General features: G+C 46.0%; 1 protein-coding gene across 1 annotated transcript in view; it reads right to left on the reverse strand.

The window, feature by feature from the left end:
• Nucleotides 1-6,630: 6,630 nt before the first annotated feature.
• NCBP2AS2 (NCBP2 antisense 2 (head to head)) overlaps nucleotides 6,631-10,887 on the reverse strand; it is a 16,237-nt gene continuing 11,980 nt past the window's right edge. Inside the window, exon 3 of the mRNA XM_028492586.2 lies at nucleotides 6,631-7,278. The gene's annotated coding sequence lies outside the window, so the exon portion shown is untranslated. The remainder of the gene's footprint in view (nucleotides 7,279-10,887) is intronic.

Here is a 10,887-nt window from a genome sequence, read left to right on the forward strand (position 1 = left end):
CTGCAGCTGCAGAGGAGGAGCTGCGTCCGGGTGAAACCGACCCTGCGTCTTCGGCGCGGCTTCCCAAACCAGGCCCGCAGAGCCTGTCCTCCCTGACCTGCTCCACCAACAGAGCAGGTCATCTTAGCCGTAGCAAGCCCCACCCACAGAGAACTCAGAAATTTTCCTTTTGAATGACAAAGAAGTATGGCCTAGAAATGTTCTGCTTAATTGCCCCGCGTGCTAAAAAGGCGGCTCACCAGGCGTGGCTCGCCAAGGAGGGGGCTGCTAGGGGGAAGAGCTGGAAGGGGGGAGGGGAGAGACCAAACGCTGCCCGGCGTGCCACGGTCCAAGGGCCACCGGGGACCCTCCATCGTCCACCCCCCCCACCTCGCTGGAACTGCGAGGGACGCCTTGGGCGGCCCCGCCCGCCGGTGCGCTGGTCTCCAGCCCTCTCCTCCACACCTCCGCCCCGCCTGGCGCACTGCGTGGCTTGCCTAATTCCTTGGACCGGACAGAGAGGCGGCCGCTCTGAGGACACGCCGCCCGGCTCCAGCCCTTTGGTCGGGCGGCTCCGGACCCACCCCCTGTGCGGGCTCTCGCGGGGCTGGAAGCCGCCAGCGGGTCAGGTGCAGCTCGGAGCAGCGCTCGGTGAGTCGCCCAAGCAGCTCGGGAAGAGTTGATGGGGGTCAAGGGGGAAGGAGGGAAGGTCAGGGAGGAAGGGGATTGTTTCCATTCCTACCTTTGCTAGCTGCCCAGAGACCAGCAGAAGCTAGACTCGGGAGGCAAACAAGGGACCTTTGGCCTCCACATTTTCGGGGGCAACTTTCCTCAAACCGGGATCTGCCGGCTCTATGCACTGACGGGCCCCAACCTAGGGGAGACAGGAAGCTCGCAGTTTTCTTGGGAAGGGGAAGGGAGGCTGTGGGTATCCTCCACTTTCGAGCACTAGCTTTGGACCCAGACAGAGACTTAGACTTGAATCCTCTCCTACTACCGTGTTGTTGGGTGGTTCCGTCACTTTACTGAGCCTCACTTTCCCCGTCTATAAAATGGGAATATAATGCTACCTCCCAGGGTCCCTGTGAAGATGAAGCCAAAAGACGCTGCAAAGTGCTGAGCCCGAAACCTGTGAGCACAGGTCCGCATGTACCGGAGAAGAATCGCCACTTCCGGTCTCATGGGGTGCCCTTTGGGCCAGGCCTGTCCTCTCGAAGGGTGAGAGGATGGCCTCCCTGACCAGGAGTTACATGGGGGCACAGACAAGAGCCAAAGCCCTGTCACCAAGGCTCCAGGAGACCCTGTGGCGCTCTGGTTGGTGGCTGTCCCGGCCTTTGCGTGGGATGCACGATATGACAAGGACAGTTTTCCTTAAGGAGGACATCCCCCACCGTACCTTCTCCCCAGAAGCCTTCACCTCAGGAAACTTGGAACCACTGTCGAAATCATTAACACCTGGAAACTCCCTGCTACAGAGCCGAGTTCCCATTTTCCAGGTGGGAACCGCGAGGTCACATATGGTTAAATGATGTATGCTAGTTAATGGAGATACCGTACTCTCTTCCACTCTCCCTTATGTATGTTTAATGCCGTGTGTTGCATTCTCTGTTAATCAAAGGATAAACATGGGCCCGTTTGGGCAGCCAGAGAAGGAGGCATCAGGGACAGACATTGCAATGCTTCCACGATGGGGCGCCCTGCAGGGTTCACTGCCGCGCTCTGGGTCGAGGTGAGGATGAAATGCAACACCAAACAGGAAAATGGACTCAGGGAAGCCACTCTTACTCTCTGTCCCTGGGATGGACCCCGGAGTTTGGAACAAGACCTTGTCCATGAGGGACATGGTCCTGGCGCGTTGTGAGCCAGAGAAGACGCCTTCGGCTGCTGCGCAGGGGCCCCCTTCAACAGCACTTCCTCCCATGCAGTCTTTAAAACCTGCTCCGAATACTGACTGGATCCAGAGAAGGGACTGAACCTTGGGCCCGCCGCCCTTTCCCATAAAGCAACGACCCTGCAGTTTTGTCAGGAAGAAGTTTAAGTTTGAAGGTAAAGACAAGCCTTGGAATGAGCCACATGCTATGACTGCCATTCTGGACCATGCTCATTCACAGTTGTGTCTCCAGGACACTATGCTACGCACACAGTGGGCGGCAGAGAAAGGTGGGCACCAAGAGCCAGCCCCGGCCCTCTGACTCAGAAAGACAAGTGTCTCTGCCCAACCTTCCGGTCCTCTCGCTCCACTGATGTGATCTCTTCCCCACCTTCCTTCCCACCCACCCCAACCCGCGCCCGGTGTAGTGGTTTCTGCTTCTCTCTACCCCTGCCACTGAGATGGTCTCTCCCTGCTGCCTGAGCTCTGACATCCCCCGCACACGCGCTGGATGCCCCTGTCTGTGGTTATCGTCAACCCCTCCCCTACTCCACAGTCGAATCTCCACAGTCCCGGGCGCTATCCCTTTATGCCAAAGCCTCTCTCTCCCTCATCCTTGCAGACACCACTGGAGGATGTGGGATTTGCAGGATTTGGACCCCCGCTGGGCAGCTCAGTGAGCTTATAGGCATAAATGAGCAGGCTTGCATACTGATTGGGTTTCGGTGAGTAGTTGCCATGCTCCATGCTGTTGGCTCCACCCCCCTAGAACACCCAGCAGGACCACTCCTCCAGCGTGGCCTCAGCCTGGGGAGCCAGACGCTGGTTGCGCAGCGGGGGTCTCCTTCTGAAGAACTCCCACACTTGTTAAGCTCAATGCCCTGCTACGTTGCCACCTCCTCCAGGGATCCCCGACTCTATCCTTGACCCTAGCCCCGCAGTGGTCCCATGCAGATGGGCTCAAGGCGCTGAGATGGATACGAATGGCTCCCAGAATTGGGGGTCCTCTGACAGTACAGAGAAGCAATCAGTGCACAGCACAGTGCAAGGCCTGGCACGGAGTGCTGCCAAAATGGGGTCAGGGAGAGCTTCTTGGGGGTCCAGGCAGTTTGTTTAATCCATCTTCACAACAGCCCTGAGGTAGGTTATGCTCATTTTACAGATAAATTATACATTGGAGTTGAGAGATTAAGTGCTCTTTCACCATGACAGAGCAAGGATTTGAAACCGGGTCTACTCAGTGCCAAAGCTCGTCTTAACCTCCATATTATAAGCATATCCCACAAAGGAAGCAATGTGAGCAAAGAATAGAGGAGGAGACTACAGGAAAACGTAATGTTTCTGGAGCACCAAGCTCTGTACACAAAGGGGTGAGAGTGGAGGCTGGAGAGGATGCTGGGGGCCTTGGAGAGCCATGGAAGTCACAGTCAGGAATGTGGACTTGGTCCTGAGGGTGGTGAGGGGCTGACCCCCCCACCCTGAGGTTTTATACAGGAAAGAAATGCACTCTCTCTGGCTGCAGTTAGGAGGGTGGGTGCAGGTCTGGGGGGCAGGAAAAGCAGAGAGGTGAGTGCCATGTACTCTAGATCTTGCATCTGGATATTTTTCTCATTATGCACACACAGAAAATGATTCCTTTTGTATGACACACTGGGGTAATAAAGGAGAGGGCTGCTTGCAGCTAGAAGCAACCAACCCAGGGGCTCCAGCCATCTAAAGTCCCTGCACAGCCACCCCTATGGCTGAGGAATCTCAGGCAACATGTACCCCAGTCACAGCAGACCTGGACTTAGGTAGTGACAGTGAAGAATGAAGAACAAGTGCTGGACTCAAAGGATGATTAGCAAGCAAAGTTAGTGTCACATAAAAGGTGTGAAGATGGGGCTTCGCTGGTGGCGGAGTGGTTAAGAATCCGCCTGCCAATGCAGGGGACACAGGTTGGAGCCCTGGTCCGGGAAGATCCCACATGCCGTGGAGCAACTAAGCCCGTGCACCACAACTACTGAAGCCCACACGCCTAGAGCCTGTGCTCTGCAACAAGAGAAGCCACTGCAATGAGAAGCCTGCACACCGCAATGAAGAGTAGCCTCTGCTCGCTGCAACTAGAGAAAGCCCGCGTGCAACAGCGAAGACCCAATGAAGGCAAAATAAATAAATAAATTAAATAAATAATTTTTTTTTAAAAAGGCGTGAAGATGGCAGATGACCCCTGGGTCCCTGGACTGAATAACTGGATAAACTAGTTCCCTCACTGCTGCAGGGAACATGGGGGGAGGGCTGGGTCATGGGGAAATGATGCGTTCTTTTCGGCTGCCCTGTGTTAGCGGGAGGTGCAGAAGCCCAACAGGAAGTAGATCCGGGTTCTGGAGTCAAACAGACGGGGTCCAACTCCTACATTCATTAGCCTACTCGTTCAGTTAACCTTGAGCAGAAAACTTGATCTCTCTAAACCTATTCTTTCATCTATAAGATAGGGATAAGAATAGAATTATAGGGTTGTGATGAGAGTAAAATGAGATAATGTACTGTGCCTGGGATGCAATAGGTATCTAAAGATGGCAATTCTATTATTGTTTGTATTCATTATTATTATCAGTAAATCTGAAGCTCAGAAAAGAAACAATTTATGATGTCATCAAAAGGAAATTGAAACCATGAGAATAAATAAGATGACCCAAAGAGTGTGGATGATGAGAAGGGAGCACTGACATTTCAGGAGTGGACAGAGGAAGAGGCACCTAAGAAGAAATGGTCAGAGAAGGAGGAAAGCCATCAATCAGAGCCTGGCGTCATGGCAGCCACACACATGACGCAGCTACACAGCTGATCCTCTGTCTCACTTCCTCCTTGCTAACAGAACCTGATGTTGTTAGGGTAAGCCCTCTCCTCTGGATGTCTGTGTGCCTCAAAGGAGGCAGCCCACAGCCCCAGCTCCCCTGCACTGGAAGGCGGATTCTTTACCACTGGACCACCAGGGAAGTCCCAAGTCTTTAAGCCAGTTTGAGTTTATTTTTGTGTATGGTGTGAGGGTTTGTTCTAACTTCATTGACTTACATGAGGCTGTCCCAACTTTCCCAACACCACTTGCTGAAGAGACTTTCTTTTCTCCATTGTATATTCTTGCCTCCTTTTTTTTTTTTTTTTTTTTTTTTTTTTTTTGGTGGTATGCGGGCCTCCCTCTGCTGTGGCCTCTCCCTTCGCGGAGCAGAGGCTCCGGACGCGCAGGCTCAGCGGCCATGGCTCACGGGCCCAGCCGCTCCGCGGCATGTGGGATCCTCCCAGACCGAGGCGCGAACCCGGTTCCCCTGCATCGGCAGGCGGACGCGCAACCGCTGCGCCACCAGGGAAGCCCCTTGCCTCCTTTTTTGATGGTTAATTGACCACAGGTGTTGGGTTTACTTCTGGGCTCTATTCTGTTCCATTGATCTATATGTCTGTTTTTGTGCCGATACCATGCTATGTTCACTATTGCAGCTTTGTAGTATTCTCTGAAGTCTTGGAGGGTTATGCCTCCAGTTTTGTTCTTTCTCCTCAGGATTGCTGTGGCAATTCTGGGTCTTTTGTGCTTCTATGTAAATTTTAGGATTATTTGTTCTGGTTCTGTGAAAAATGTCATGGGCATTTTGATAGGGATCACATTAAATCTGTGGATTGCTTTGGGTAGTATAGAACATGGCTATTTCTTGTTCCAGCCTAATATATATATATAAAATTGTGTGTGCATTGTAAGTGTGGGATCATTTTTAATCACATTATTGGCTCCAGGGATTTTCTTCTTTTGGGGGAGGTAGTGCCTAATCATGTGAATTCAGGCTGAAAACCTATATGAGGGTAGGCTCATGGATACAGACTCTCAGGGGAGATTGCCCTACCCCAATTCGATTTGCATCAGGATCCAAGAAAGGCAGTTTCCCTGAGAATTTGGACCCCAGAAAAACTTTAGATGTTGGAATTATCAGATCTAGCATATCAAATAAGTACCCTTAATATAATATAGTAAATAAAAGAGAGCCTTGAAAATATGACAAAAGAGGAAGCAGATGTAGAAAAAAATCAAACAACCCCTAGAAATGAAAAATCGAAATTTAAAATTCAATAGATAGGTTTAACAGCTGATTAGATACAGCTGAATGGATGATTAGGGACATAGAAGATAGAACAGAGGAACTTACTTGAACTAGAAACAAAAGATAGAAAGGCATGAAAGAAGAAAACACAGTATAAGATGGAAGAAATAAATATATCAATAATTGCACTAAATTTAAATATTTTGAACTAAAGCTGCATTTTAAAGACAAACATTGTCAGACTGGGTAAACAAAATCTAGCTATTTGTTCTTTACAAGAGACACATGAAAGTATAAATGTACAGAAAGTTTGAAAGTAAAAGGGTGGAAAATGATGTACTAGGTAAATACTAAATAAAAGAAAGGTCATATAGCTATAGGATACAAAATATTTTAAGGGAAAAAACTTATTAGAGATAACTGTATAATGATAAAATATTCAATTTTCCAATACGGTATAGCAATTAAAAAAATAATCATATAGCTTCAAAAATGAGCTGAAATGACAAAATTACATGGAAAATTAGTCAAGACCACTATCTCATGAGCTATTTCAACACACATTTCTGTGATTTTCTGTGAATAAGCAGTAGAAAATCATAAAGGACATAAAAGATTTGAGGAACACAATTAACAAGCATGATCTAATGAACATATATAGAACTCTATATCCAATAACTATCCAATATATGGTATTTTCAAGCATCCGTGGAATATCTACAAAACTGGACCATTAAAAATTAAATGCTGGGGGTGAGGGCATGAATAGGCAGAGCACAGAAGTTTTTTAGGGCAGTGAAAATACTCTGTATAATACTATAATTGTGGATACATGTCATTAAACATTTGACCAAACCCGTAGAATGTACACCACCAAGAGTAAACAGTAATGGAAACGGAAGAATGTGGGTGACAATGATGTGTAGATGTAGGTTCATCAGTTGTAACAACTGTACCACTCTAGCAGGGGAGATTGATAATGGGAGAGGCTATGCATGTATAGGGGTTGAGTGTATGTGGGAAACCTCTATACCTTCTCAATTTTGCAGTGAACCTAAAACTGCTTTAAAAAAATAAAGTCTTTATTTTTTTTTTTTATTTTTTTTTAAATTTATGGCTGTGTTGAGTCTTCGTTGCTGTGCGCAGGCTTTCTCTAGTTGCGGCGAGCCGGGGCTACTCTTCATCGCGGTGCATGGGCTTCTCATTGCGATGGCTTCTGTTGCAGAGCACGGGCTCTAGTAGTTGCAGCACGTGGGCTCAGTAGTTGTGGAACACAGACTTAGTTGCTCCGTGACATGTTGGATCTTCCCGGACCAGGGATCAAACCCATATCCCCTGCATTGGCAGGTGGATTCTTAACCACTGCACCACCAGGGAAGTCCAAAAAATAAAGTCTTAATCAAAAAATCAACTGCTTCAGCCATAAAGCATTAGTCAAGGAAGAAATTACAATGGAATTAGAAAATATTTAGAAACAAGAGCTGATGAAAATATTACATAACAAAACCTGTGGGATGCAGTTAATATAGTATTTAGAGAAATATATAACCTTAAATATTTCTCATAGAAAATCTCAAAAATTAATAAGCTCAGAAGTTAAAGTCTCAAAATTAATGAGCTAAGTGTCCATATCAAAATAACACCCAAGGGACTTCCCTGGCGGTCCAGTGGTTAAGACTTCGCCTTCCAATGCAGGGGGTGTGGGTTTGATCCCTGGTCAGGGAGCTAAGATCCCACATGCCTCGGGGCCAAAAAACCAAAACATAAAGTGGAAGTGATATTGTAACAAATTCAATAAAGACTTTAAAAATGGTCCACATCAAAAAAAAAAAAACACCCAAAAAAGTAAAAGGAAGAAAAAAAACTATAGATAAGAAAACATTTTTAAAAGAAGATGAACAAAGCCAGAAGTTTATTTTTAAAAAATATTCATAAAATTGACAAAATTCTGGCGACAATGATCAAGAAACAAAAAGAAGGCACAAGTAACCAATATTAGGAATAGAAATGAGTTAAGAATACAAGCCACAAACTAGAAAAGGATATTTGTCATGCAATAAATATAAAGACTATATAAAGAATTCCTATACGGAGTAAGAAAAAGATAGACAGCCAATGGTTCAAAAGGAATTCCACAGAAGAAACATTTCACAAATTTTTGAAAAGGTGTTCGGGAATTCCAGGCAGTCCAGTGGTTAGGACTCTGTGCTTCCACTGCAGGGGGCACAGGTTCGATCCCTGCTCAGGGAACTAAGATCCTGCATGCCTCAAGGCGCAGCCAAAAAAGAAAAAGAAAAGGTGTTTAACCATATTAGTAATCAAGGAAATGCATGTTAATACCTATGAGATTCACAAAATCAAAACGTCAGACAATACCAAGTATAAATGAGCATATGGAACAGGGGCACTACACTATCTGCTAGCTGGTAGCAACCTTTGGAAAACAGTTGGCCTTATTTGAAGTTAAAAATGTGCACACCCATACGGATCTTTTGCCTAAAACACCTTTTTTCTTAATCTTACTGAAAATATCTCTGTTTCTTTCTGAATTCTTTCTTCCTTTAACTACAACATTGATTTCTTCATTTTAATTTTAAATACATCCTTCTTATTCTCTTGATAATGGGACTTGACTTCTCTTTTTTAATGGGGATTTATTCCCTCACCCAGCTTATATTAAACATTTTAGTATCAAGATCCCATTAAAAATTTATTGAGGACCCCAAAGAGCTTTTGTTTATGTGAGCTGTAGCTATTGCTATTTACCATATTAGAAATTAAAACTGAGAAATTTTTAAAAATAAAAAACTTTGCCTACCCTATGACTCAGGAATTCCATTTCTAGGTATGTACTTCAGAGAACTCTTGAATACAAATGTTTATAGCAGCATTATTACGAATAAAAAAGAAAAATCTTGTAACCCCCTGGAGGTAACCTAGCTGATAAACAACAGTAGAAGTGTAAGTAAATAAGCTTCAGTATATTCACCCAAGGGAATACCATATAGCAATGAAAGGAATTGCAGCTACAGAGAACAATATGGTGAATACCATTATCAGAACTTTGGGGAAAAAAAGCAAATCATCAGTGAGTTACATAAAGAATTATCCCATTGATCTAAAATTCAAACAGTTACAAACACTGAATTATTTAGGGTGTGATGGTCAGTTTTTTGGGTCAGTTTTTCTAGGCTAGAGTTCCCAGTTATTCAGTCAAACACTAATCTAAGTGTTGCTGTGAAGGTATTTTATAGATGCATGAAAGTCCATAATCAGTTGATTTTAGGTAAGGGGGATTATTCTAATAATAATCTGTATGGACCTGTTGCAATCAGTTGAAAGGCCTTCAGAGCACAGCCAAGGCTTTCCTAATAAGAAGAAACTCCCACTGTGGACTGCAGCTTGACCTCCTGCCCCAAAGTTGCAGCCTGCCCTTCCCAATGGCCTACCCTGCAGATTTCGGACTTACCTAGCCAGCCCCACAAATGCATAAGCCAATTCCTTGCAATAAATCTTCTTAATATAGGTCTCCTACTGATTCTCTTTCTCTGACTGACAGATTTTGGTACTGGAGGTGGTTCTAGAGGAAGAGAATCTTAAGGATGAGTTTTCTGAATAGGTCCTGGATTTGCTGGAACTGTTTCTGTAGTCTGATTAGATTTAAAGGCACAAATGACTCTATTTCAAGTGGTAAAGAGGGTACTGGTAGTCCATGGAGTGATGATATTAGAGATATGAAAAATATCACCATTGGATATTCCAGGCAAGGGTTTGGATGACCTTTGAACTTTTTTTTTTTTTTGGCGATGCCACGAGATTTGTGGGATCTTAGTTCCCCGACCAGGTATTGAACCTAGGCCCTCAGCAGTGAATGCGCCGAGTTCTAACCACTGGACCACCAGGGAAATTTCCTGGGTGACCTTCGAACATTTTAGTCAAACTAAATAGTATAATGAGATTGGCTGGTGGTTCCTGTGCTGGACAAATTGGGAAAAGAGAAGGATAAGCTCAAGGCTTTAAATTCCCAGCTCAAGATCCTCATAAAATGACCCAAAAGCTGCCGGAAAAACAAACCCCATATCTCACTCTGTGAGTGGCTGAATTATAATGCAAATTGAATTCCCAGCCTCAGTGGTATCTACTGTTAAAGTGAGGGCACTGATTGCGAAGAGATGGGATACTGAAAGTTGGAATGAGGACAAGTGGGAAGACCCTGAGAGAGATGGGGACACTGAGTCCCTCAATTCTGGTGAGACTTTTCGAGCAGTAGAGGCAGACTTTCCACTGGCATCTGAGGGGATTAACCCTGCATTGGAAACTGTAATGGCCTCCCCAAAGCACTTGCTTTGCAAGATAGTGCTGTTTCTCCTCAGGACCCACTCCCACCACTCCCTTTGCTTCTAGACCTACAATTAGACTCAAGTCCCAGCATGTCCCTAAAGGTGAAGTGTAAAGCAGGAGGAGGTGTGCTATTCACCAAAAGACTGCATGATTTTCCCAATTTATACAGACAAAGCCAGGGAATATGAGACTGGAATGTTAGAGTGGAGTACTTCTGTAAGACCTGCTCGTCAGCCTCAGGAAGGTGCAGGGGACACATTTTTCACCACAACACAGAGGAATACTTACAAAGGTGGGAGAGACTATTAATACCAGCAAAGGAATGATGACCCTCTCACCCCTGCAGCCTCACCCCACCAAGCCTGGCAGAGAAGAGAAGGGCCAAGACTCACCTTTATCGGTACTTTTCTTAGTTCCTCTGATCAGACCAGCGTGTCATGCACCCAACCCTGAACCAATTAGTGTGGCCAGTGGGATAGGAAATGTTATTTGGCTTAAACAATTCAGGGTCTATACCTGGGTTGGGGATGGGATCAAATCCCAAGCCACAGGGCTTCCCTGGTGGCGCAGTGGTTGAGAGTCCGCCTGCTGATGCAGGGGACGCGGGTTCATGCCCCGGTCCGGGAAGAT

This window comes from Physeter macrocephalus, chromosome 1 (assembly GCF_002837175.3).
Source record: "Physeter macrocephalus isolate SW-GA chromosome 1, ASM283717v5, whole genome shotgun sequence".
Taxonomy (NCBI): Eukaryota; Metazoa; Chordata; class Mammalia; order Artiodactyla; family Physeteridae; genus Physeter; species Physeter macrocephalus.